This window comes from Salvelinus alpinus, chromosome 13 (genome assembly GCF_045679555.1).
Source record: "Salvelinus alpinus chromosome 13, SLU_Salpinus.1, whole genome shotgun sequence".
Lineage (NCBI taxonomy): Eukaryota > Metazoa > Chordata > Actinopteri > Salmoniformes > Salmonidae > Salvelinus > Salvelinus alpinus.
Genome location: NC_092098.1, coordinates 6,103,722 through 6,126,450, shown reverse-complemented (window position 1 = coordinate 6,126,450; position 22,729 = coordinate 6,103,722). Strand labels below are relative to the sequence as shown.

Below are 22,729 nucleotides of genomic sequence, written 5' to 3'. Positions count from 1 at the left end.
TCTGTTTAGACAGAGAGAAATACAGAACCGTGCCTAGCCATGATTGGTTGAGATAATGAGGGGCCGGGACATTCACGAGAAATCCATTCTGTCCTGCGAGGCTTCTCTGTCAAATGGCACATCCTGCTCTCTGCTACCACGAATATTTGAAAGATCCGTTGGATTTACTCATATTTTCATCATGGACAACACGCAAAGTGTAGCTACAGCTTTCAATAACAGTGTCGTCCTGAATACAGCTGCTGGTATCGACACAGCTCTGTCATCTGTGGCAAAAGCAGTCTGGACTGGTTGAAGCCGAGTGGGAAGGATTATTTTGGGAGTGTTTCAGTCAGCTGTGAATCATCATAATCCATACACAGGTAAGAGTCTATAGTTAAAACGCCGAGATAGCTACATGTGTTTATACGTTTTGTCTCAACTATATCAAAAAGTAGTTTTCATTGCTGGCTATTGTTAGCTATATACGGTGCATTCGGAAAGTATTCAGACCCCTTCCCTTTTTCTACATTTTGTTATGTTACAGCCTTGTTTTAAAATGGATTACATTTATTTTTCTCCTCAACAATCTACACACAATACCACATAATGACAAAGTGAAAACAGGTTTTTAGATTTTTTTGCTCGTTTAAAAATAAAAACAAAAATATATAATTTACATAAGTATTCAGACCCTTTGCTATGACACATTGAGCTCAGTTGCATTCTGTTTCCATTGATCATCCCTGAGATGTTTCTACAATTTGGAGTTCACATGTAGTGAATTGATTTGATTGGACATGATTTGGTAAGATACACACATGTCTATATAGTGTCCCACAGTTGACAGTGCATGTCAGAGCAAAAACCAAGCCATGAGGTCGAAGAAATTGTCTGTAGAGCTCCGATACACAAATCTGGGGAAGGGTACAAGAACATTTCTGCAGCATTGAAGGTCCCCAAGAACCCAGTGGCCTCCATCATTCTTAAATGGAAGAAGTTTGGAACCACCAAGACTCTTCCTAGAGCTGGCCGCCCAGCCAAACTGAACAAACGGGGGAGAAGGGCCTTGGTCAGGGTGGTGACCAAGAACCCGATGGTCACTCTGACAGAGCTCCAGAGTTCCTCTGTGGAGATAGGAGAACCTTGAAGAGGACAACCATCTGCAGCACTCCACCAATCAGGTCTTTATGGTAGTGGCCAAACGGAGGCCACTACTCAGTAAAAGGCACATGACAGCCCGCTTGGAGTTTGCCAGAAAGCACCTAAAGGACTCAGACCATGAGAAAAAAGATTCTCTGGTCTGATGAAACCAAGATTGAACTCTTTAGCCTGAATGCCAAATGTAACGTCTGGAGGAAACCGGGCACCATCCCTACGCTGAAGCATTTTGATGTCAGCATCGTGCTGTGGGGGATGTTCGAAGGAAAGATGAACAGAGCAAAGTACAGAGAGAACCTTGATGAAAACCTGCTCCAGAGCGTTCAGGACCTCAGACTGGGGCGAAGGTTAAACTTCCAACAGGACAACGACCCTAAGCACACAGCCAAGACAACGCTGGAGTGGCTTTGGGAGAACTCTCTGAATGTCCTTCACGGCAGCGACGCTCCCCATCCCACCTGACAGAGCTTGAGAGAACCTGCAGAAAAGAATTAGTGAAACTCCCCAAATACAGGTGTGCCAAGCTTCAACAAAGTCTCTGAATACTTATGTAAATGTGATATTTACGTATTATCTTTATTTATACATTTTCAACCCTTTCTAAAAAAGTCAAGGGGTCTGAATACTTTCTGAATGCACTGTAGCTAGCTAGACAGTTGCATACTGCTCTTAATATTGATTGCTGATGTGCTAATCCATGCCATGGAAATAGCTACTGTTTCGATTAGCAAGCTAATCAAACTCCATGTTAAGTGGAGCTCCCAAGTGGCGCAGCGGTCTAAGGCACTGCATCTCAGTGCTTGAGGCGTCACTACAGACACTCTTGTCCGAATCCAGGCGAGTCCCATAGGGCGGCGCACAACTGGCACAACGTTGTCTGGGTTTGGCTGGTGTAGGCCTTCATTGTAAATAAGAATTTGTTCTTAACTGACTTGCCTAGTTACATAAAATTTGAAAAATGTGATTGGGACAATGAAGTGATAGCTAGCTAGATTATAGATTTTGAGTTGTTTTTTTGCATTTTCATCTCGCTGGATAGCTAGATGAATACCATTTACATGTAGCCAGCTGGTAATTATGATGCTAAATGTTTTCTAAATCTAGCTAGTTATCTTCAATCTTGTAGTTTTTGCATTACCATCGTTGGGCTGGAAGCAGGATGAATGTGTACAGGGTATTTTAGTACAGCTGTAGCAGTCAACAGGCAATAACAAGCTATTCATAGCTTGCACCTCTGTCACTCGGTCGAGTCATGCCATTGTTATGAATGTTCTCAAGCCCCCCTCTATCGGCGGCACCATAGTGGTGCCCTAAAGTGGTGATAAGTCATTCTGGACGGAGGCTAACTACTGTTTCCTCGAAATTACACTATAGTGCCTGGAGATACGATGACATTGCTAAAGTAGTCAAACATTTAGTGGGAAACAACTTTGCCAGCATTATCGTCAAATTGACTTTAGAAAGATGTCAATGTTGTCATTCGTCAAAAATAGCTAGCAATGCTAACATTAGCTAGCTAAAGTCCGGTGGCCTCCCATCAAAATGATGACAAAAGGTCCTTACTACTGATTTACCTCCTTTTGAATGTCATTGTATTTCCATGCCACTGTCATGCACTTTTGATTAAATCTATAACAGTGCGCATTGACGATGCGTTGAGTAGAATGCTCAGTCGGCGATCAGTTCAAAACAAACTTTGAAAACAATATTGTGACAAAACATGCAACCTATGAAAAGGATACTAATGAATTCATGTTTTAACATGTTTTTCTGGAACTTGTCGTTCAGCATAAACCTGCTCGCTGCCACCAGTACAAGGAGATGATCGAGGGGGAACAAGCAATGCTTCAGGTATTTTGTCTTTGTACTTATTTCTTGAACTTGGGGGTCAATGAATGTTATTGCTGGTATGCAAAAGTTTTAATGTCTTGTCTGCTTTCCTCCTTTACAGCTTGAATTGTTTGGGGCCTGGTGTTGTGGCCAAGGAGCTTTCACTCAGATGGAACCTGCAGTGTTGACATCCTTCCTGCCAGAGATGTGAAAGCATCCCCGGGACTGGACACAACCCGGCAAACATATATTTCTGAGAAGATCAGGACTTTTGCAATGAGAATGCCATGGATATTACATGTCCTGCTCCAAAGGGCAGGACAGAAATATGCTCTCAGGCTAGATTCCTTTGTTCGTATCATATCACTGAAAGGATCTTATGATATAGGCCTATGTCTAGATAGTCTTTTTCCTCACTGTACTGTAGGCTACTACCTTTAGCAGTTGAAGTTAATAAAGTATTTTAATGCTGAGATATTTTTTGTTTTTTTAAGAACGACTTCACTGCTTTATCACATGGCCACATTTACATTTCCATATGAATACTTTAAGAGATGGGTGGGTCTAATGCTTTAGAGGGTTTGAACGATGCTAAATGGGCGGAAACAAAGAGCAGCATCGTAGCTGTTCAAGGTTATCTTTATTATACAACAATAGGCAATTTAATACTGTTATTGATTTGCCTAATGGGGGAACTTGGTGAGAATAATGTTCAGAGAATCCATTTAGGTCATTTGGTAAAAGTATTCCTTTTCTAAATATATGTTTCCCAAGTGTTAGGTTCTAATTTTGAGTAAATAACTCACGGACACTAGAGAAGCTTAACCAAGTTTAATTATTCTATACATTACCCTCTCTCCTTCAGTGACATTGTTAGTTTCCAAGATCTCCACCCGTCTCCCCTTATCAATGCCTGCCACGTAATCGTTTCCCTGCACATTCCACATTCCAAGCTTCTTGACTGATGTCTTGAGATGTTGCTTCAATACATCTACATACTTTTCCTGCCTCATCATGCCATCTATTTTGTGAAGTGCACCAGTCCCTCCTGCAGCAAAGCACCCCCACAACATGCTGCTGCCACCCCCGTGCTTCACGGTTGGGTTGGTGTTCTTCGGCTTGCAAGCTTCCCCCTTTTTCCTCCAAACATAACAATGGTCATGATGGCCAAACAGTTCTATTTTTGTTTCATCAGACCAGAGGACATTTCTCCAAAAAGTACAATCTTTGTCCCCATGTGCAGTTGCAAAACGTAGTCTGGCTTTTTTATGGCGGTTTTGGAGCAGTGGCTTCTTCCTTGCGGAGAAGCCTTTCAGGTTATGTCGATATAGGACTTGTTTTACTATGGATATAGATACTTTTGTACCTGTTTCCTCCAGCATCTTCACAAGGTCCTTTGCTCTTGTTCTGGCATTGATTTGCACTTTTCGCACCAAAGTACATTAATCTCTAGGAGACACAACGCATCTCCTCCCTGAGTGGTATGACGGCTGCATGGTCCCATGGTGTTTAAACTTGTTTGTACAGATGAACCCGGTACCTTCAGGAGTTTGGATATTGCTCCCAAGGATGAACCAGACTTGTGGAGGTCTACAATTTTTCTTCTGAGGTCTTGGCTGATTTCTTTTGATTTTCCCATGATGTCAAGCAAAGAGGCACTGAGTTTGAAGATAGTCCTTGAAATACATCCACAGGTACACCTCAACCTGACTCAAATTATGTCAATTATCCTATCAGAAGCTTCTAAAGCCATGACATCATTTTCTGGAATTTTCCAAGCTGTTTAACTTCTTCGAGCTAGGAGGCAGTATTTGGAAGCTTGGATGAATGAGGGGCCCAGAGTAAACTGCCTGTTACTCAGGCACAGAAGCTAGGATATGCATATAATTGGCAGTATTGGATAGAAAACACTCTAAATCTTCCAAAACTGTTAATGGAATGTCTGTGAGTATAACACAACTGATATGGCAGGCGAAAACCCGAGGACATTCCATCCAGAATTTTATTTTTTTAGCTCACCCGTGATTTCTATGGCTGTCAATGGGAATATGAAAGGAAAACCTCCCAGATTGCAGTTCCTAGGGCTTGCACTAGATGTCAACAGTCCTTAGAAAGAGTTTCAGGCTTGTTTTTTGAAAAATGAGCTAGAATTTGTAGTTTTAGTAAGTGGCTCCCATTTTGGCTGTAGTGTTAGTTGCGCGTTCTGGTGAGTGCGCGTACTTCGTTATTTATCTCCGGTAATGGTCTCCGGTATTCTCCGTCTTAAATTGTATTGTTTATTTTTATATTAGGGTACCTGAGGATTGATTAGGAATGTTGTTTGATGTGTTTGGAAGAAGTTTATTGGTAATTTACGGGATTAATATGGATGCATTTTGAACGAGGGAAACCGGTGGATTACTGAGTCTAGCGCGCCAATGTAACTGACTTTTTGGGGATATAAAGAAGGACTTTATTGAACAAAAGGACCATTTGTTACGTAGCAGGGACCCTTGTGATTGCAACCAGATGAAGATCTTCAAAGGTAAGTGATTTATTTTATCACTATTTCTGACTTTCGTGACGCCTCTGCTTGGTTGGAAAATGTATGTAATGCTTTTGTTTGCGAGGCACTGTCCTCAGATAATCGCATGGTCTGACAACGCGGCTAGATTATCAAGAAGTTAATCTTTTAAATGACACTTGTGTTTTCATGAATGTTTAATATTACGATTTCTGTCATTTGAATTTCGCACTCTGCAATTTTACCAGATGTTGTCGAGGTGGGACGCTTGCGTCCCAATGATCCGTAAGACGTTAAAGGCACAGTCAATTTAGTGAATGTAAACTTCTGACCCACTGGAATTGTGACACAGTGAATTATAAGTGAAATAATGTCTGTAAACAATTGTTGGAAAAATGAAAAAAAAATGAAAAAAATGAAAAATGAGTTTTAATGAATCCAACCTAAGTGTATGTTAACTTCCGATTTCAACTGTTTATTGTTTAGATTTTCTACCACCAAGTTTACAACTTCACTATTACAGTGGAATGTTTTGTCCAGGAAGTTGTCTAAAAGGGATTGAATTTGTTGTTGCCTAATTGTTTTTTTTTACGTTTCCACACTACATTCCTTCCATCTATAGCATTTCTTAATATTACTCAGTTCCTTTGTCTTTGATGCCTCATGATTGAGTATTGCTCTGTTCAAGTAGACTGTGATTTTGCTGTGATCTGATAGGGGTGTCAGTGGGCTGACTGTGAACGCTCTGAGAGACTCTGGGTAGAGGTCAGTGATAAAGTATTATACAGTACTACTGCCACGAGATGAGCTATAGGTGTACCTACCATAGGAGTCCACTCGAAGCCTACCATTGACTATGTACATATCCAGCGTGCGACAGAGCTGCAGGAGTTGTCACCTGTTTTTGTTGGTTATGTTCTCATAGTTGTGCCTAGGGGGGCATATGGGGGAGGGAATGCTGTCCCCTCCAGTCAGTTGTTTGTCCCCCTGTGTGCTGAGGGTGTCAGGTTCTTGTCCGGTTCTGGCATTTAGGTCGCCACAGACTAGTACATGTCCCTGGGCCTGGAAATGATTGGGTTGTCAGGAGGGCTATCAGGGTGGCTGACAGGGGGGTGCTCAGAGGGGGTGAGATCCCCTGGGCTTGGGATTCTTCATTTGTCTGTCCCGCTGTGATTTCGACGCTATGGTTAGGGTCTGTGGTGGACTGTTCTGCTGTGGTGTCAAGACTTTTGTTCGGGAGCTGAGGTGGGCTGATCTGCTGGCTTCTCTGTGGGAGTGGCCACCTCTCTAGTAGGCTGTTCTCTGTTACACACCATCCCCCTCGCCCTCTCCTCCAGCACTCTGATCCTCTCCTCTAGTACTCTGTTCTTTTCCTGCTCCTGCTCTTTCTCCTGTTGATGTTGTCTCACCACAGTCCAGAGTGCAGATATGTCTCTCTCCACCTCCAGCTCTCCAGGTCTAGTTAAGGGGGTGTTGGACTGTTGTCTGGGTCTGTGCTGACTGGAGTGTTATCACCTGCTGTTCCAGCTCCACCTTTTTTATTTTTTATTTTATTTTTTAATTTCACCTTTATTTAACCAGGTAAGCAAGTTGAGAACAAGTTCTCATTTACAACTGCGACCTGGCCAAGATAAAGCAAAGCAGTGCGACAGAAACAACAACAAGAAAAAAACACAATAGGAAAAAAAGAAAGTCTATATACAGTGTGTGCAAATGGCATGAGGAGGTATGGCAATAAATAGGCCATAGTAGCAAAGTAATTACAATTTAGCAGATTAACACTAGAGTGATAGATGAGCAGATGATGAGCAGATGATGGTGTGTAAGTAGTGAAACTGGTGTGCAAAATAGCAGCAAAGTAAATAAAAACAATATGGGGGATGAGGTAGGTAAATTGGGTGGGCTATTTACAGATGGACTATGTACAGCTGCAGCGATCGGTTAGCTGCTCAGATAGCTGATGTTTAAAGTTAGTGAGGGAAATGTAAGTCTCCAGCTTCAGCGATTTTTGCAATTCGTTCCAGTCACTGGCAGCAGAGAACTGGAAGGAAAGGCGGCCTTACTTCCAGCTGGGTGAATTTATCCTTTTCAATGAGGGAGTAGTACTCTGTGCTGGGAGGTTGACTTTCCGTTTGGGGTTGCTCGTCTGTGGGGTTATATAATGAAGAGGTCTGGTTAGACTCGCTTTGGGTGGGGGTATCTTTCTCAAGGGAGAGCTTCTCCTGCTGAACTAATTCTTTGATTAAGTGAAAGTCCAGCTGGAACTGTTTGGGGTTGCCCTGTACCAATACTGTTCCAGACTAATAGAGATGTATAGCTGACTCAGAGACCTCGTTGTCTAGTATCCTGAGTTTCCACCCACCGTTAACACCCCCCTTCTTAACAGAGTGGTAGTGTGTTAATATAGCACTGTGCCATGCCAGGGGATGGTCTGTGTGGAAGATTAAGTTGCTTATGTTCCCATTTTATAGCAGTCAGCAAAAAGTGTCTCTTGATTTTCCACAAGGAGGTTCATTTTGTACTCTTTTCTTGCCTTATAATTTTTTACATAGAGGGTACTGTATTTTATTTACCTCTGAACAGCAGTAGGCAGCTTCAAAGCCCTCTGCATATGGTTGGGGTAGCCTGTTTGATTCTCCTGCCATTGTTGGGCTAAAGGGCATTGACACCATTGTATATACCATTGTAATGTATTTTTCTTCTTGGCATTTGGAAATAAAATGTAGCTTCAGACTAAACATTACTCAATTAGTTCCAGGTTTGATGGTGTTTTCAGGTTTCTGTTTGTTTTCCAGAGCATTTGCTGTATAGCTTTGGAATAATAATCTTTGGTAGTTGTAAGCCTTTGTGGTATCCCGGGAGGTCTACCCCGGGGGGCGGTAATAGAGGGGAGGTACGTGTTGCGACGTTGGCTCCCTCTGCTGGGAGTACACGAGCTGGGCACCCCGACACGGATGGCTCCAAGTGGAGGTAATTAGGGTAAAGTGCCAACCAGCCGTGGAGGTCACATAAAAGGAGCACTGTGGCACGGACCGGGAGAGACCAACACAGAGCCAAAGCTGAAAAAAAGGACCAAGCCCAAACCTACGTGATTTTCTTTGTTATGTTTATTTTATGGCCTAGTAAAGTCGTGTTTGCTGACTAAAACCTCCCGGTCTCTGTGTTAATCTCTGCACGCTCAACCGAACACCCCACGGTTTACCACATATGGTGGAGAATGCGGACAACTTAGTAGCTTTGGGTGTCGTGGGGTCGAGCGTACAGAGATTACCATGGAGGAGCTGGTGGCTCAGTTTATCCGCAGCCAGCAGAAGCAACAGGCTCTCCAGGACCAAGCACTGGAGGATCAGCGCCAACAAAACCTCAGACTGGTAGCGGAGGTAGCCCAGTTGAAGGCTGGGAGGGCTCAGGAGTTATGTTAAAAGGCTCAGGAGTTAAGTTAAGTTAAAAGAGGAAGGTGACGTGGAGACATATTTGTGCACCTTCGAGAGGACGGCTCAGAGGGAAGGATGGCAGAGAGAGTGGACCCAGCGAGGGGAAGAACTGCACAGAGAGAGGCGAGGGGCTGAAGGGGGCCCGGACGGAACCAGCCGAGGCCGTGAACCGGGAGAGTGACCCAAACCGATGACGTCAGCCACTGCTAGCCCTAGATCAGAGGCGTTGCTATGAGTACGGTGAGCCCGGACACCTCGTGTGGAGCTGTCCCGGCCAGGAGGAGGCCATGCCATCCACATCCCCCAGCCCTGGGATAACCCAGATGGCGAATTATGTCACCTCCTGTTGGGCGCACACCGAGATGGCCCCTCCGATGGTTCCTGTATGAATCGATGCCATAGGCACCAGCGCTCTGCTGGACTCCGGCAGCATGGTGACCCTGGCCCACCCACAGTGGCTCACACAAGAGGGGAAAGACGAACCGGGGGATGAGGAGGTGACAGTGTCCTGTGTACACAGGGACACAAAGAGGTACCCAACTGTGCCGGTGGGGATAACCACCCAAGATGCGAGTGGGGGCTGTCCTAAACCTGCCCGTGTCCATTCTCCTCGGTCGAGATTGCCCTCTCTTCCAGGCACTGTGGAGGAGGGACCTTGGGAGACACGCACATGAGGTAGGAAGGAGAGGAAAAGGACGGTGGCCTGTACAACCCACCCCCTGCCGCGAGAGGTGTCCACTGGGCCCGAGTCGTACCCGGAGGAGGGAGACGACCCCGCTCCGGAAAGCAAGCCACCGTGCGAGGAAGACCTCAGGCTCCCCTTTATGGAGGTGGAGGCACCAGACGGACCTCCCAACACGGGAATCCTCATGGGTCAGTTCGGGATGGCCCACTTAGAAGACCCCAATCTCCAGAACGCGAGGGGCCAGGTGATTGCAGTGGATGGCGTGTTGTTACCTGGGGTAAGTGAATGGCGCTACCCCCACTTTGCCATCAAGCATAATTTATTGTATCAGGTAGTAAAGCACAATGGGGACGATGGACTTGTTACTCATACCCAGCCAGTATGTTAGGACTGTCTTGCAGCTTGCCCACACCCACCTGCTTGGGGCACACCTGGGGATGAAGAAAGCCAGGGAGCAGATCGGGAACCGGTTCCACTGGCCTGGAGTCAAGCACGCCGTGGTGGATTACTGCCGTAGTTGCCCGGAGTGCTAGATCACAGCTCCGAGGGTACATTATAGAAACCCTTTAGTTCCCTTGCCAGTTATAGGTGTGCCATTTGAGCAGGTGGGGATGGATCTGGTGGCGCCATTGGTGAAGACCGCGAAGGCACACCAATACATCCTGGTGATCATGGATTACGCCACCCGGTATCCTGACGCAATCCCGTTACGCATGGCGGCAGTGAAAGGTAACGCACGGGAGCTCTTCCATTTATTCAGCCGGGTGGGTATTCCATGGGAAATCCTGATGGACCAGGGCACCGCATTCATGTCTCGTGTGATGAAAGATGTCTGCAATCTACTACAAATCAAATATGTGAGGACCAGTGTGTACCATTCACAAACGGACGGGCAAGTCGAACACTTCAATAAGACCCTAAAGCAGATGCTGAAGAAGGCCATCGAGCGAGACGGGAGGAACTGGGACCAGCTGCTAAGCCCACCTGATGTTCTCAGTGCGCGAGATACCCCAAGCGTCCACTGGGTACTCCCCCTTTGAGCTCCTGTATGGCTGTCAGCCCCGCGGACTGCTGGATCTAGCCAAGGAGGTCTGGGAGGAGCAGCCTCTCCCCCCTCCCCCCATCGCAGCGTAGTAGAACATGAGGAGGAGCTGAGGGAGAAGATGACGGCAATTTTGCCAGTGGTGAGAGAGTACATGGCCCAGGCGCAACATGCCCAGGAGCGTGTCTACAATCGGGGGACCCAACCACGAGAGTTTCACCTAGGTGAGAAGGTCTTGGTGTTGATCCCTACAACGGAGAGTCAATTCCTGACTACATGGCATGGGCCCTACGACATAGTAGAGAGGGTAAGTGATGTCAATTACAAGGTCCTCCAACTGGGGCGGAGAAAACCCCTCCAGCTTTTCCATGTGAACTTGCTGAAGAAATGGCGCGACGTGTGACCCGGCCACAGCAGAGCCCGCCCCCTGTCGAAGTTGCAATGGGGGAAGACCACAGCCCGACCCAATGACAAGAGCTCAGTTGGACCAGCAGAATACGGCCGTGTTCTCAGAAGTGCCGGGGCACACGGATCTCGTGGAACATCATATCCACACGTCCGGGAAAGTGTGTAAATGGCCATACCGGATACCAGAAGCCCGGAGGGTGACGGTCCAGCGGGAGGTGATGACAATGCTAGAGATCGGGGTACTGGAGGAGTCCCACAGTGAGTGGTCTTGCCCTATAGTGCTGGTGCCGAAACCTGACGGAACTGTCCACTTCTGCAATGACTTCTGGGGTCTGAACGAGGTCAGTAAGTCCGACGCCTACCCCATTCCCCAGGTGGACGATCTGATCGACCGCTTGGGGATGGCGAGATACGTCAGCACCTTGGACCTGACGAAGGGGTACTGACAGGTGCCGCTGGCAGCTGCCTCCCAGGAGAAGACGGCCTTCTCCACCCCAGGGGGGCTATACCACTACCGGGTTCTTCCTTTCGGGCTCCACGGGTCCCCAGCGAGCTTTCAGAGACTCATGGACCGCGTCCTGCGGCCACACAGTGAGTACGCGGCTGCTTACTTGAATGACATAATTGTGCACAGTGACAGTTGGGAGTCCCATCTCTGTAGGTTACAGGCAGTGGTGGATGTGCTAAGGGATGCTGGTCTGACCGCGAACCCCCACAAGTGCAAGCTGGGCTACGCCGAGGTGGAGTATCAGATCGGCGGGGAAATGTGAAGCCCCAAGAGAAAAAAATCGCTGCTATTAAGAAATGGCCAGTCCCCCGAACCAGGAGGCAGGTGAAGTCATTCCTGGGGTTAGCAGGCTACTACAGTTGATTTGTACCTAACTTTGCCGCAATAGCTTCTCCCCTCACAGACCTAACGAAGGCACGACTACCCTAGAAGGAGAGATGGACGGAGGACACAGAGGCGGCATTCCAGGCCCTGAAGGATGCATCATGTTCGCATCCGGTATTCGTCACCCCGGACTTCTCAAAAACCTCATGGTCCAGACATACGCGTCTGACACGGGTAGGGGCCGTCTTGTCCCAAGAGCAGGAAGGCGAGGAGCACCCAATCAAGTATGTCCGCAGGAAGCTCCTCCCGAGGGAGAAGTACTCGATTGTCGAGAAGGAGTGCCTCGCCGTAAAGTAGGCACTGGACACCCTCAAGTATTACCTCCTCGGGAGGAAGTTCACCCTGATCACTGACCCTGCCCCCCTTGTGTAGATGACAAGAGGTAAGGACACAAATGACCGTGTCACCCGCTGGTTCCTGTTCTTACAACGATTCTCTTTCTGTCATCCACAGGTCGGGGGCCTAGCACGACAATGTGGACGCCCTCTCCAGGAGGGATGCAAACCTAGCCCTGAGCATGCCTCCCTCCCGGTCAGGGCTAAGGGGGGGGAGGTATCCCAGGATGTCTACCCCGGGGGGGCGGTAATAGAGGGGAGGTACGTACTGCGATGTTGGCTCCCTCTGCTGGGAGTACACGAGCTGGGCACCCCGACACAGATGGTAATTAGGGGAAAGTGCCAACCAGCCGTGGAGGCCACATAAAAGGAGCACTGTGGCACACCGCGGGAGAGGACCGGGAGAGACCGACACAGAGCCAAAGCTTAGAAGAAGGACCAAGCCAAACCTACGTGATTTATTTTATGGCCTAGTAAAGTCGTGTTTGCCGACTAAAACCTCCCAGTCTCTGTATTAATCTCTCTAATGTAAGTTTATCTAACTCTAAATCTATCTTTTTTTTTAAGAACATGCTGAAAAATGCAGGAGCTCATCTGCTCATGACCTTTGTCTCTCTCTTCTTCTGTCCCGCACCCCAAATATCTCTGTAGTTAGTATCATTTCCTAAAGCCTAAGTAATTCACTTTTGGTTCTTTGTATTGTTTTTTTTTTCAAGCATACGGACGTGAGATGAGTTATTAATTGTGCGAATCAATGAGTCCCCCGCCCCAAGTTGTGTGGCCGGGTGCCTATTAGGCTTATGGCTTTAATATTTTTTGTTTAAGTCAAATGATTTCTCACCTTTTCTCATGTTGATTATTATTTCGGCTCTGCTGGCCCATTGTAAATGATCAATACATTTCTGATCAATAGATACAATTCTGAACATAGTCATTTATAATGCTAACGCAGAGGCACCAATAAATTGTCCCGTACACTTATTGTACGCTGTTTGAATGTACATGCCCTTATGTCTATGCTTCTAAGGTGACTAAGAGGCTTTACTAATTCTTGTGACGAAGTGTATCAGTGACCTGTATTCTGTAATTAGTTACAAAACCATAGAAATGCAATTGTGTATTGCTGCTGTTTGTCAGATATCCAACCGTCACCTCTGTTGACCATGAGAGCATTTTGCAGGGAAAATGTGTTGAGGCATACTATTTAGGCTCGGAAGGACGTGGTCCATTGTTTACCTTGTCATCAATGACATGGGGCCCATTGTTACTTGGCAACGACCACAAGGGCATTTTAAAGAGCTGTCAGTCAAGGTGAGCTCATGAATATAAGCTCCCAGCGTACTCAGCCTGTTTTTTCAGGCTTCCTGATAGTTAGAGGTGATAGAAGGTACCATTTCTTAAATTCTTCTAAATATTATGGGTGATGCTTTGGTCATTCAAATGCTAGGGAGGGAGGGGGCAGGTAGGAGAGAGGATAGGAAGGGTTGAGGGAGAGAGCAGGAGGAGTTGGGTTCAGGGAGAGAGCAGGAGGAGAGGTCGGGTTGAGGGAGAGCGCAGGATGGGTAGGACGATGGTAACCTCTGGTTAAGCTTCCAATTCTAGTTGTTTCTTCTCTCCCTCCCTTATCCTCTTCACTCTTTCCATGTTTCTCACATCCTCTTATCTCCTCTATTGCTCTTCTCTTTAAAATCTCCTCTCAGACCCTCCCCATCTGCTCTCCTGCTCTCACTTACTGCAATCTCTTCATCTCTCTCTATTCTTTCCCTTGCTCAAACTGTCTGACTGTGGCAGACTAACAGTTCTCCTCTCCTTTCTGCATTTCCTTCTGTCCTCCATTCTCTCATTATCTCCTCTTCTCTCTCTCAAATTCAATATGCTTCAATGGCATGAATAACAAGTTCAATGTTGTCAAAGCAAAGTGATACACACAATTCTGAAAAAAGTGACAACAATAAAACAGTAGCTATAATACAAAAAAACAAATACATGTCTTACACAATGTTTATATATATATGTTAACGTTCAGAATATAATTCCTGAAACAATAAATGATTGGTGGAATTTATATTGTTTATATAGCTACTATTGTTATAATACATAATAAATAGTACATTTTATGTTTCCTCTCTTAACTTGTGGCAAGCTGTGAGAAATTGTGCTGCCATGTTTTTTAAAGTTTTTTTTATTACCAATTTTAACACATTTATTTTCATTGCTTTAATAACGTTGTAGGTTCTTCCTCCAATTCCACGTTGGATGAGTTTGAGAAAGAATCCTTTATGCCAGATGGAATCGAAAGCCGGAGGGTGTAGATGTGATCAGAAGTTCTTTGTTTTGGTAGGAAGACAATTTGACAAGGACTTAAAACACTGTTTTTGTTAAAGAAGGTCTGTATCCTCCTATTAATTATGCTGTAGAAAACCTTCCCTAGATTACTGGTCACTCAGATCTCCCTGTTAATTATTATGATCGAATTTGTCTCCACTTTTGAATATGGCCGTTATTATGCCTTTCTTTCATATTTCTGGAAAGTATCCTACATTCAGCACTAGGTTGACGCGTATGGCTTCCTGCAGCTTAGGGCTGCTTTTATTTAGCATATCAGTGCAGATACCGTCTGGCCCACAGTCTTTACCGCACTTCAGGGCTTTTATCTTCTGTTTCAGGTCAGTTATAGTGATTGGTATATCCAATGGATTTTGGTTGGTCTGTAGATGTTGTTTCTAAGTTTTGTAATTTATAAACTCATTTGTCTCAGTTCATTTCTGGTATTCTGGATTTTCATACACTTTTTCTAAGTAGTTTTTCCAGGTGTTGCCATTTCGCATGGGAATGTTTTTCTTGTTATGTGAGGCATTACGTTTTCCCCGTATTTCCCAAAATGAGTTTTGGTTTATTGCCTCCTCAATTTCTTCAAGCTTTTTATATTGTTTTTGGGCCAGGTGATATTTTAGATATCCATCCAGAGGGGTATCCCAGAAAGCTGGATAAGTGACTTAGCGAGATCTGTCAAACCAGAACTTGTGCAAACTCAGACTTTCTGGCTCCAGAAAGAGAGCTTGAAAGACAGCCTGATCAGAAACCATAGCAAAGAATGCTCTGAAGCAAACCTGCTACCTTCTAGTTTAACTTGATCTTAGCCTGTCCTGGTGAATAAAAACAGGACTTCTCTGCCAATCAGATTCTTGTTTGTTACTATGGCCTGTCCCTTCTTGGAAAATTATGAGAATTTTGTTCTCATGTTCATTAACCAATTCAATTAAACTACTCAGTCTGCTATATCAGGATTTATAGGATACTGATAGAAATGAAAACAGACAGAGGCCAGTCTACAATAGTCATGAATGTTTATTTACGAGAGCTCTGCTAATCATTTCCTGTACATTGGTCTATATACCTCACATTTCGTCATAAATGTCCCTCCTCCTCTCCGAGACAATGACAATATAGTTCACAAGTCTTCTCCTTCTCATACATTGTCTGCCACCTGTTATTCAATCTACTATAAGCCCAAGGTCTCTCCCCTCCCTGGGTGGGGACAGAATGTCCTGTAAGGAACACAGTAGTACAGGATTGTCTGTCGATAGCTCCTCTTATCATTTGTTTCACACTTGCACCCTGCTTACATACTAAAAAGGAACAAAAAGTTATTGTTCTAATTCTGACTAAAACGACACACATCAGATTTATAGATGTATGATTCTAATACATTTCATACAATCATACAATGACAGGGTAGAATTCTGTTAGTTATAGTTCTACGTTAAATGTATACATTTTACATTTAAGTCATTTAGCAGACGCTCTTATCCAGAGCGACTTACAAATTGGTGCATTCACCTTATGATATCCAGTGGAACAACCACTTTACAATAGTGCATCTAACTCTTTTAAGGGGGGGGGGGGGGGGGGGTTAGAAGGATTACTTTATCCTATCCTAGGTATTCCTTAAAGAGGTGGGGTTTCAGGTGTCTCCGGAAGGTGGTGATTGACTCCGCTGACCTGGCGTCGTGAGGGAGTTTGTTCCACCATTGGGGTGCCAGAGCAGCGAACAGTTTTGACTGGGCTGAGCGGGAACTGTACTTCCTCAGAGGTAGGGAGGCGAGCAGGCCAGAGGTGGATGAACGCAGTGCCCTTGTTTGGGTGTAGGGCCTGATCAGAGCCTGAAGGTACGGAGGTGACGTTCCCCTCACAGCTCCGTAGGCAAGCACCATGGTCTTGTAGCGGATGCGAGCTTCAACTGGAAGCCAGTGGAGAGAGCGGAGGAGCGGGGTGACGTGAGAGAACTTGGGAAGGTTGAACACCAGACGGGCTGCAGCGTTCTGGATGAGTTGTAGGGGTTTAATGGCACAGGCAGGGAGCCCAGCCAACAGCGAGTTGCAGTAATCCAGGCAGGAGATGACAAGTGCCTGGATTAGGACCTGCGCCGCTTCCTGTGTGAGGCAGGGTCGTACTCTGCGAATGTTGTAGAGCATGAACCTACAGGAACGGGTCACCGCCTTGATGTTAGTTGAGAACGACAGGGTGTTGTCCAGGATCACGCCAAGGTTCTTAGCACTCTGGGAGGAGGACACAATGGAGTTGTCAACCGTGATGGCGAGATCATGGAACGGGCAGTCCTTCCCCGGGAGGAAGAGCAGCTCTGTCTTGCCGAGGTTCAGCTTGAGGTGGTGATCCGTCATCCACACTGATATGTCTGCCAGACATGCAGAGATGCGATTCGCCACCTGGTTATCAGAAGGGGGAAAGGAGAAGATTAATTGTGTGTCGTCTGCATAGCAATGATAGGAGAGTCCATGTGAGGATATGACAGAGCCAAGTGACTTGGTGTATAGCGAGAATAGGAGAGGGCCTAGAACAGAGCCCTGGGGGACACCAGTGGTGAGAGCACGTGGTGCGGAGACAGATTCTCGCCACGCCACCTGGTAGGAGCGACCTGTCAGGTAGGACGCAATCCAAGCGTGGGCCGCGCCGGAGATGCCCAACTCGGAGAGGGTGGAGAGGAGGATCTGATGGTTCACAGTATCAAAGGCAGCCGATAGGTCTAGAAGGATGAGAGCAGAGGAGAGAGAGTTAGCTTTAGCAGTGCGGAGCGCCTCCGTGACACAGAGAAGAGCAGTCTCAGTTGAATGACTAGTCTTGAAACCTGACTGATTTGGATCAAGAAGGTCATTCTGAGAGAGATAGCAGGAGAGCTGGCCAAGGACGGCACGTTCAAGAGTTTTGGAGAGAAAAGAAAGAAGGGATACTGGTCTGTAGTTGTTGACATCGGAGGGATCGAGTGTAGGTTTTTTCAGAAGGGGTGCAGCTCTCGCTCTCTTGAAGACGGAAGGGACGTAGCCAGCGGTCAAGGATGAGTTGATGAGCGAGGTGAGGTAAGGGAGAAGGTCTCCGGAAATGGTCTGGAGAAGAGAGGAGGGGATAGGGTCAAGCGGGCAAGTTGTTGGGCGGCCGGCCGTCACAAGACGCGAGATTTCATCTGGAGAGAGAGGGGAGAAGGAGGTCAAAGCACAGGGTAGGGCAGTGTGAGCAGAACCAGCGGTGTCGTTTGACTTAGCAAACGAGGATCGGATGTCGTCGACCTTCTTTTCAAAATGGTTGACGAAGTCATCCGCAGAGAGGGAGGGGGGGGGGGGGGGGGATTCAGGAGGGAGGAGAAGGTGGCAAAGAGCTTCCTAGGGTTAGAGGCAGATGCTTGGAATTTAGAGTGGTAGAAAGTGGCTTTAGCAGCAGAGACGGAAGAGGAGAATGTAGAGAGGAGGGAGTGAAAGGATGCCAGGTCCGCAGGGAGGCGTGTTTTCCTCCATTTCCGCTCGGCTGCCCGGAGCCCTGTTCTGTGAGCTCGCAATGAGTCGTCGAGCCACGGAGCAGGAGGGGAGGACCGAGCCGGCCTGGAGGATAGGGGACATAGAGAGTCAAAGGATGCAGAAAGGGAGGAGAGGAGGGTTGAGGAGGCAGAATCAGGAGATAGGTTGGAGAAGGTTTGAGCAGAGGGAAGAGATGATAGGATGGAAGAGGAGAGAGTAGCGGGGGAGAGAGAGCGAAGGTTGGGACGGCGCGATACCATCCGAGTAGGGGCAGTGTGGGAAGTGTTGGATGAGAGCGAGAGGGAAAAGGATACAAGGTAGTGGTCGGAGACTTGGAGGGGAGTTGCAATGAGATTAGTGGAAGAACAGCATCTAGTAAAGATGAGGTCAAGCGTATTGCCTGCCTTGTGAGTAGGTGGGGAAGGTGAGAGGGTGAGGTCAAAAGAGGAGAGGAGTGGAAAGAAGGAGGCAGAGAGGAATGAGTCAAAGGTAGACGTGGGGAGGTTAAAGTCACCCAGAACTGTGAGAGGTGAGCCATCCTCAGGAAAGGAACTTATCAAGGCGTCAAGCTCATTGATGAACTGTCCAAGGGAACCTGGAGGGCGATAAATGATAAGGATGTTAAGCTTGAAAGGGCTGGTAACTGTGACAGCATGGAATTCAAAGGAGGCGATAGACAGATGGGTCAGGGGAGAAAGAGAGAATGTCCACTTGGGAGAGATGAGGATCCCAGTGCCACCACCCCGCTGACCAGAAGCTCTCGGGGTGTGCGAGAACACGTGGGCAGACGAGGAGAGAGCAGTAGGAGTAGCAGTGTTATCTGTGGTAATCCATGTTTCCGTCAGTGCCAAGAAGTCGAGGGACTGGAGGGAAGCATAGGCTGAGATGAACTCTGCCTTGTTGGCCGCAGATCTGCAGTTCCAGAGGCTGCCGGAGACCTGGAACTCCACGTGGGTCGTGCGCGCTGGGACCACCAGGTTAGAGTGGCAGCGGCCACGCGGTGTGAAGCGTTTGTATGGTCTGTGCAGAGAGGAGAGAAGAGGGATAGACAGACACATAGTTGACAGGTTACAGAAGAGGCTACGCTAATGCAAAGGAGATTGGAATGACAAGTGGACTACACGTCTCGAATGTTCAGCAAGTTAAGCTTACGTTGCAAAAAATCTTATTGACTAAAATGATACAGTACTGCTGGCTGGTGAAGTAGGCTAGCTAGCAGTGTTGACTACGTTAGAAGGACGAAAATAGCTGGCTAGCTAACCTCGATAATTACTCTAAACTACACAATTATCTTTGATACAAAGACGGCTATGTAGCTAGCTAAGAAAAAATTGCTAAGATCAAACAAATCAAACCGTTGTACTGTAATGAAATGAAATGTAATACTACCTGTGGAGCGAAGCGAAATGCGACTACTCGCTCCAACCCGGAAGTACATCATTTAGTCATTATTCATAAAATTCTGAACAAAAATCCACTTAACATCGGAGCCTGCATTGTTCGCCGTGCTTTACAAAGGGAACAATTTATTGGACCTTGAATACATCCTTTAGATAATTCAGAATAATTTTTAAAAAATGGCACATTCACTCATACAGTGCATTCGGAAAATATTCAGACCCCTTGACTTTTTCCACATTTTGTTACGTTACAGCCTTATTCTAAAATGGATTTGAAAATAATAATACATCTCATCCATCTACACACAATATGATGACATGATGACAAAGCAAAAACATGAAATATCACATTTACATAAGTATTCAGACACTTTACTTTGTACTATATTTAAGAATACAGCCTTGAGTCTTCTTGGGTATGACGCTACAAGCTTGGCACACCTGTATTTGGGGAGTTTCTCCCATTCTTTTTTTGCAGATCCTCTCAAGCTGTGTCAGGTTGAATGGGGAGCGTCGGTTCACAGCTATTTTCAGGTCTCTCCAGAGAAGTTCTATTGGGTTCAAGTCCAGGCTCTGCCGGGCCTCTCAAGGACTTTGAGAGACTTCTCCCCAAGCCACTCCTGTGTTGTCTTGGCTGTGTGCTTAGGGTCCTTGTCCTGTTGGAATGTGAACCTTTGCACCGGTCTGAGGTCCTGAGCACTCTGGAGCAGGTTTTCATCAAGGATCTCTCTGTACTTTGCTCTGTTAATCTTTTTCTCGATCCTGACTAGTCTCCCAGTCACTGCCGCTGAAAAACATCCCCACAGCATGATGCTGCCACCACCATGCTTCACCGTAGGGATGGTGCCTGGTTTCCTCCAGACGTGACGCTTAGCATTCAGGCCAGAGAGTTCAATCTTGGTTTCATCAAACCAGATAATGTTGTTTCTCATTGTCTGAGAGTCCTTTATGTGCCTTTTGGCAAACTCCAAGCAGGCTGTCATGTGCCTTTTAATGAGGAGTGGCTTCCGTCTGGCCACTCTACCATAAAGGCCTGATTGGTGGAGTGCTGCAGATGGTTGTCCTTTTGGAAGGTTCTCCCATCTCCACAGAGGAACTCTGGAGCTCTGTCAGAGTGACCATTGGGTTCTTGGTCACCTCCCTGACCAAGGCCCTTCTTCCATTTAAGAATGAGGGAGGGGACCTTCTTGGGGACCTTCAATGCTGCATAATCTTTTTGGTACCCTTCCCCAGATCTGTGCCTCAACACAATGCTGTGTCTGAGCTTTACGGACAATTCCATTAACCTCATGGCTTGGTTTTTGCTTTGACATGCACTGTCAACTGTGGGACCAAAAATAAACAGGTGTGTGCCTTTCCAAATCATGTCCAATCAATTGAATTTACCACAGTTGTAGAAACATCTCAAGGATGATCAATGGAAACAAGATGCACCTAAGATCAATTTTGAGTCTCAAAGTAAGGGTCTGAATACTTATGTAAATAAGGCATTTCTGTTTTTAAATTAGCTAAAAAATCTAAATACCTGTTTTCGCTTTGTCATTATTGGGGTATTGTGTAAAAGAATTGAATCGGTTTCAGAATAAGGATGTAACGTAACATGTGAAAAAGGGGAAGGTGTCTGAATAGTTTCCGACTGCACTGTATACATTTATACATTGAAAAATGTTGTCATTTAGCAGATGCTCTTATCCAGTGCATTCTTCTTAAAAACGTCTTAGTGCTAGTTGTCCTGCTAGCGGGAGAACTTCCGGTGAAACTGGAGGACACGCAATTCAAATAAATAATCATTAAAAAAAATGGATATTAAACATTTAGGTTGAAAGCTTAAATTCTTGTTAATCTAACTGCACTGTCCGATATACAGTAGCCATTACAGCGAAAGCATGCCATGCAATTGTTTGAGGACAGCGCCCCACATCAAAATATTTTTCCACCAGCACAAGTTTCATAAATTCACAAATAGCGATTAAATATTCACTTACTTTTTGAAAATCTTCCTCTGATTTGTCATCCAATGGGTCCCAGCTATAACATGTAGTGTCATTTTGTTAGATAAAATCCTTCTTTATATCCCAAAAAGTCAGTTTAGTTGGCGTCATCTTTTTTGAGTAATCCACTCAAAACTCAAATATACCGCTAAACTTTAAAACAAGTCAAAATACATTTCTATTGACTCCTCAGATACCCTAAAATGTAATCAAACTATAATATATAATACAGAAAGAAGTATGTTCAATAGGAAACCGATATTAGCAGGTGTGTCTTGTCTTCATCGTGCGCCCAAACACGAATTTCCAAGACTATGTTCTTGTACTAAAACTGTTGTTTCTCATTCGTTTTGGAAGAAACAAGCCTGAAACCTTGAACATATAGTGCTGACACCCTGTGGAAGCCATCGGAATTGCATACTGGGAGCTAGACCTGCCCTCCAGGACACCTACAGCACCTGATGTCACAGGAAGGCCAAAAAGATCATCAAGGACAACAACCACCTGAGCCACTGCCTGTTCATCTCGCTACCATCTAGAAGGCGAGGTCAGAACAGATCCCTGTACTTTCCATTGTAAGAGCATGGGCTCTCAAAGAAAAACACATTCCGGTTGGTTTTTCTCTGGATTTTCTCCAACCATATCTATTGTGTTATAGTCTCCTACATTATTTCAACATTTCTACAAACGTCAAAGTGTTTTCTTTCCAATGGTACCAATTATATGCATATCCTGGCTTCAGAGCCTGAGCAACAGGCAGTTTACTTTAGGCATGTCAGTCAGGCGGAAATTGAGAAAAAAGGACACTAGCCCTAACAAGTTTTAAGATAGCTAGGTGGGACAACCACATATCACAGGCATAGCAAGTACATTTTTCCTCAATAAAGTAGCTGTCAGTAGAGTCAGAGCTGGGGGGGAGAAGTTCTGGTTCAGGTTTTATGTTGTATATTTTTTTTAGGGGGGGGGTGGGGTCAAGGTGAGGAAGATAATTATTTAAGACACTGTTTGAAGAGGTAGAAAGCGTTATGTTTGGGGAGAATCCAACAAAGTACCACTCTTTATATTTTCAAGCATGGTGGTGGCTGCATCATGTTATGGGTATGCGTGTAATTGGGAAGGACTATAAGTGTTTTAGGATAAGAAATCAACTGTATAGAGCTAAGTACAGGCAATATCCTAGAGGAAAACCAGGTTCAGTCTGCTTTCCACCAGACACTGGGTGATAGATTCAATTCACCGTTCAGCAGGACAATAACCTAAAA

General features: G+C 45.8%; 1 protein-coding gene and 1 long non-coding RNA gene across 2 annotated transcripts in view; both read left to right on the top strand.

The window, feature by feature from the left end:
* LOC139538033 (calcium-binding protein 8-like) overlaps nt 1-22,729 on the top strand; it is a 75,265-nt gene that overhangs the window by 39,354 nt on the left and 13,182 nt on the right. The gene's annotated exons all lie outside the window — the stretch shown is intronic.
* On the top strand, nt 66-3,448 carry LOC139538035 (uncharacterized). Its single transcript, XR_011667649.1, has 3 exons — nt 66-362; nt 2,929-2,991; nt 3,092-3,448. It is a non-coding gene; the product is annotated as an uncharacterized lncRNA (long non-coding RNA).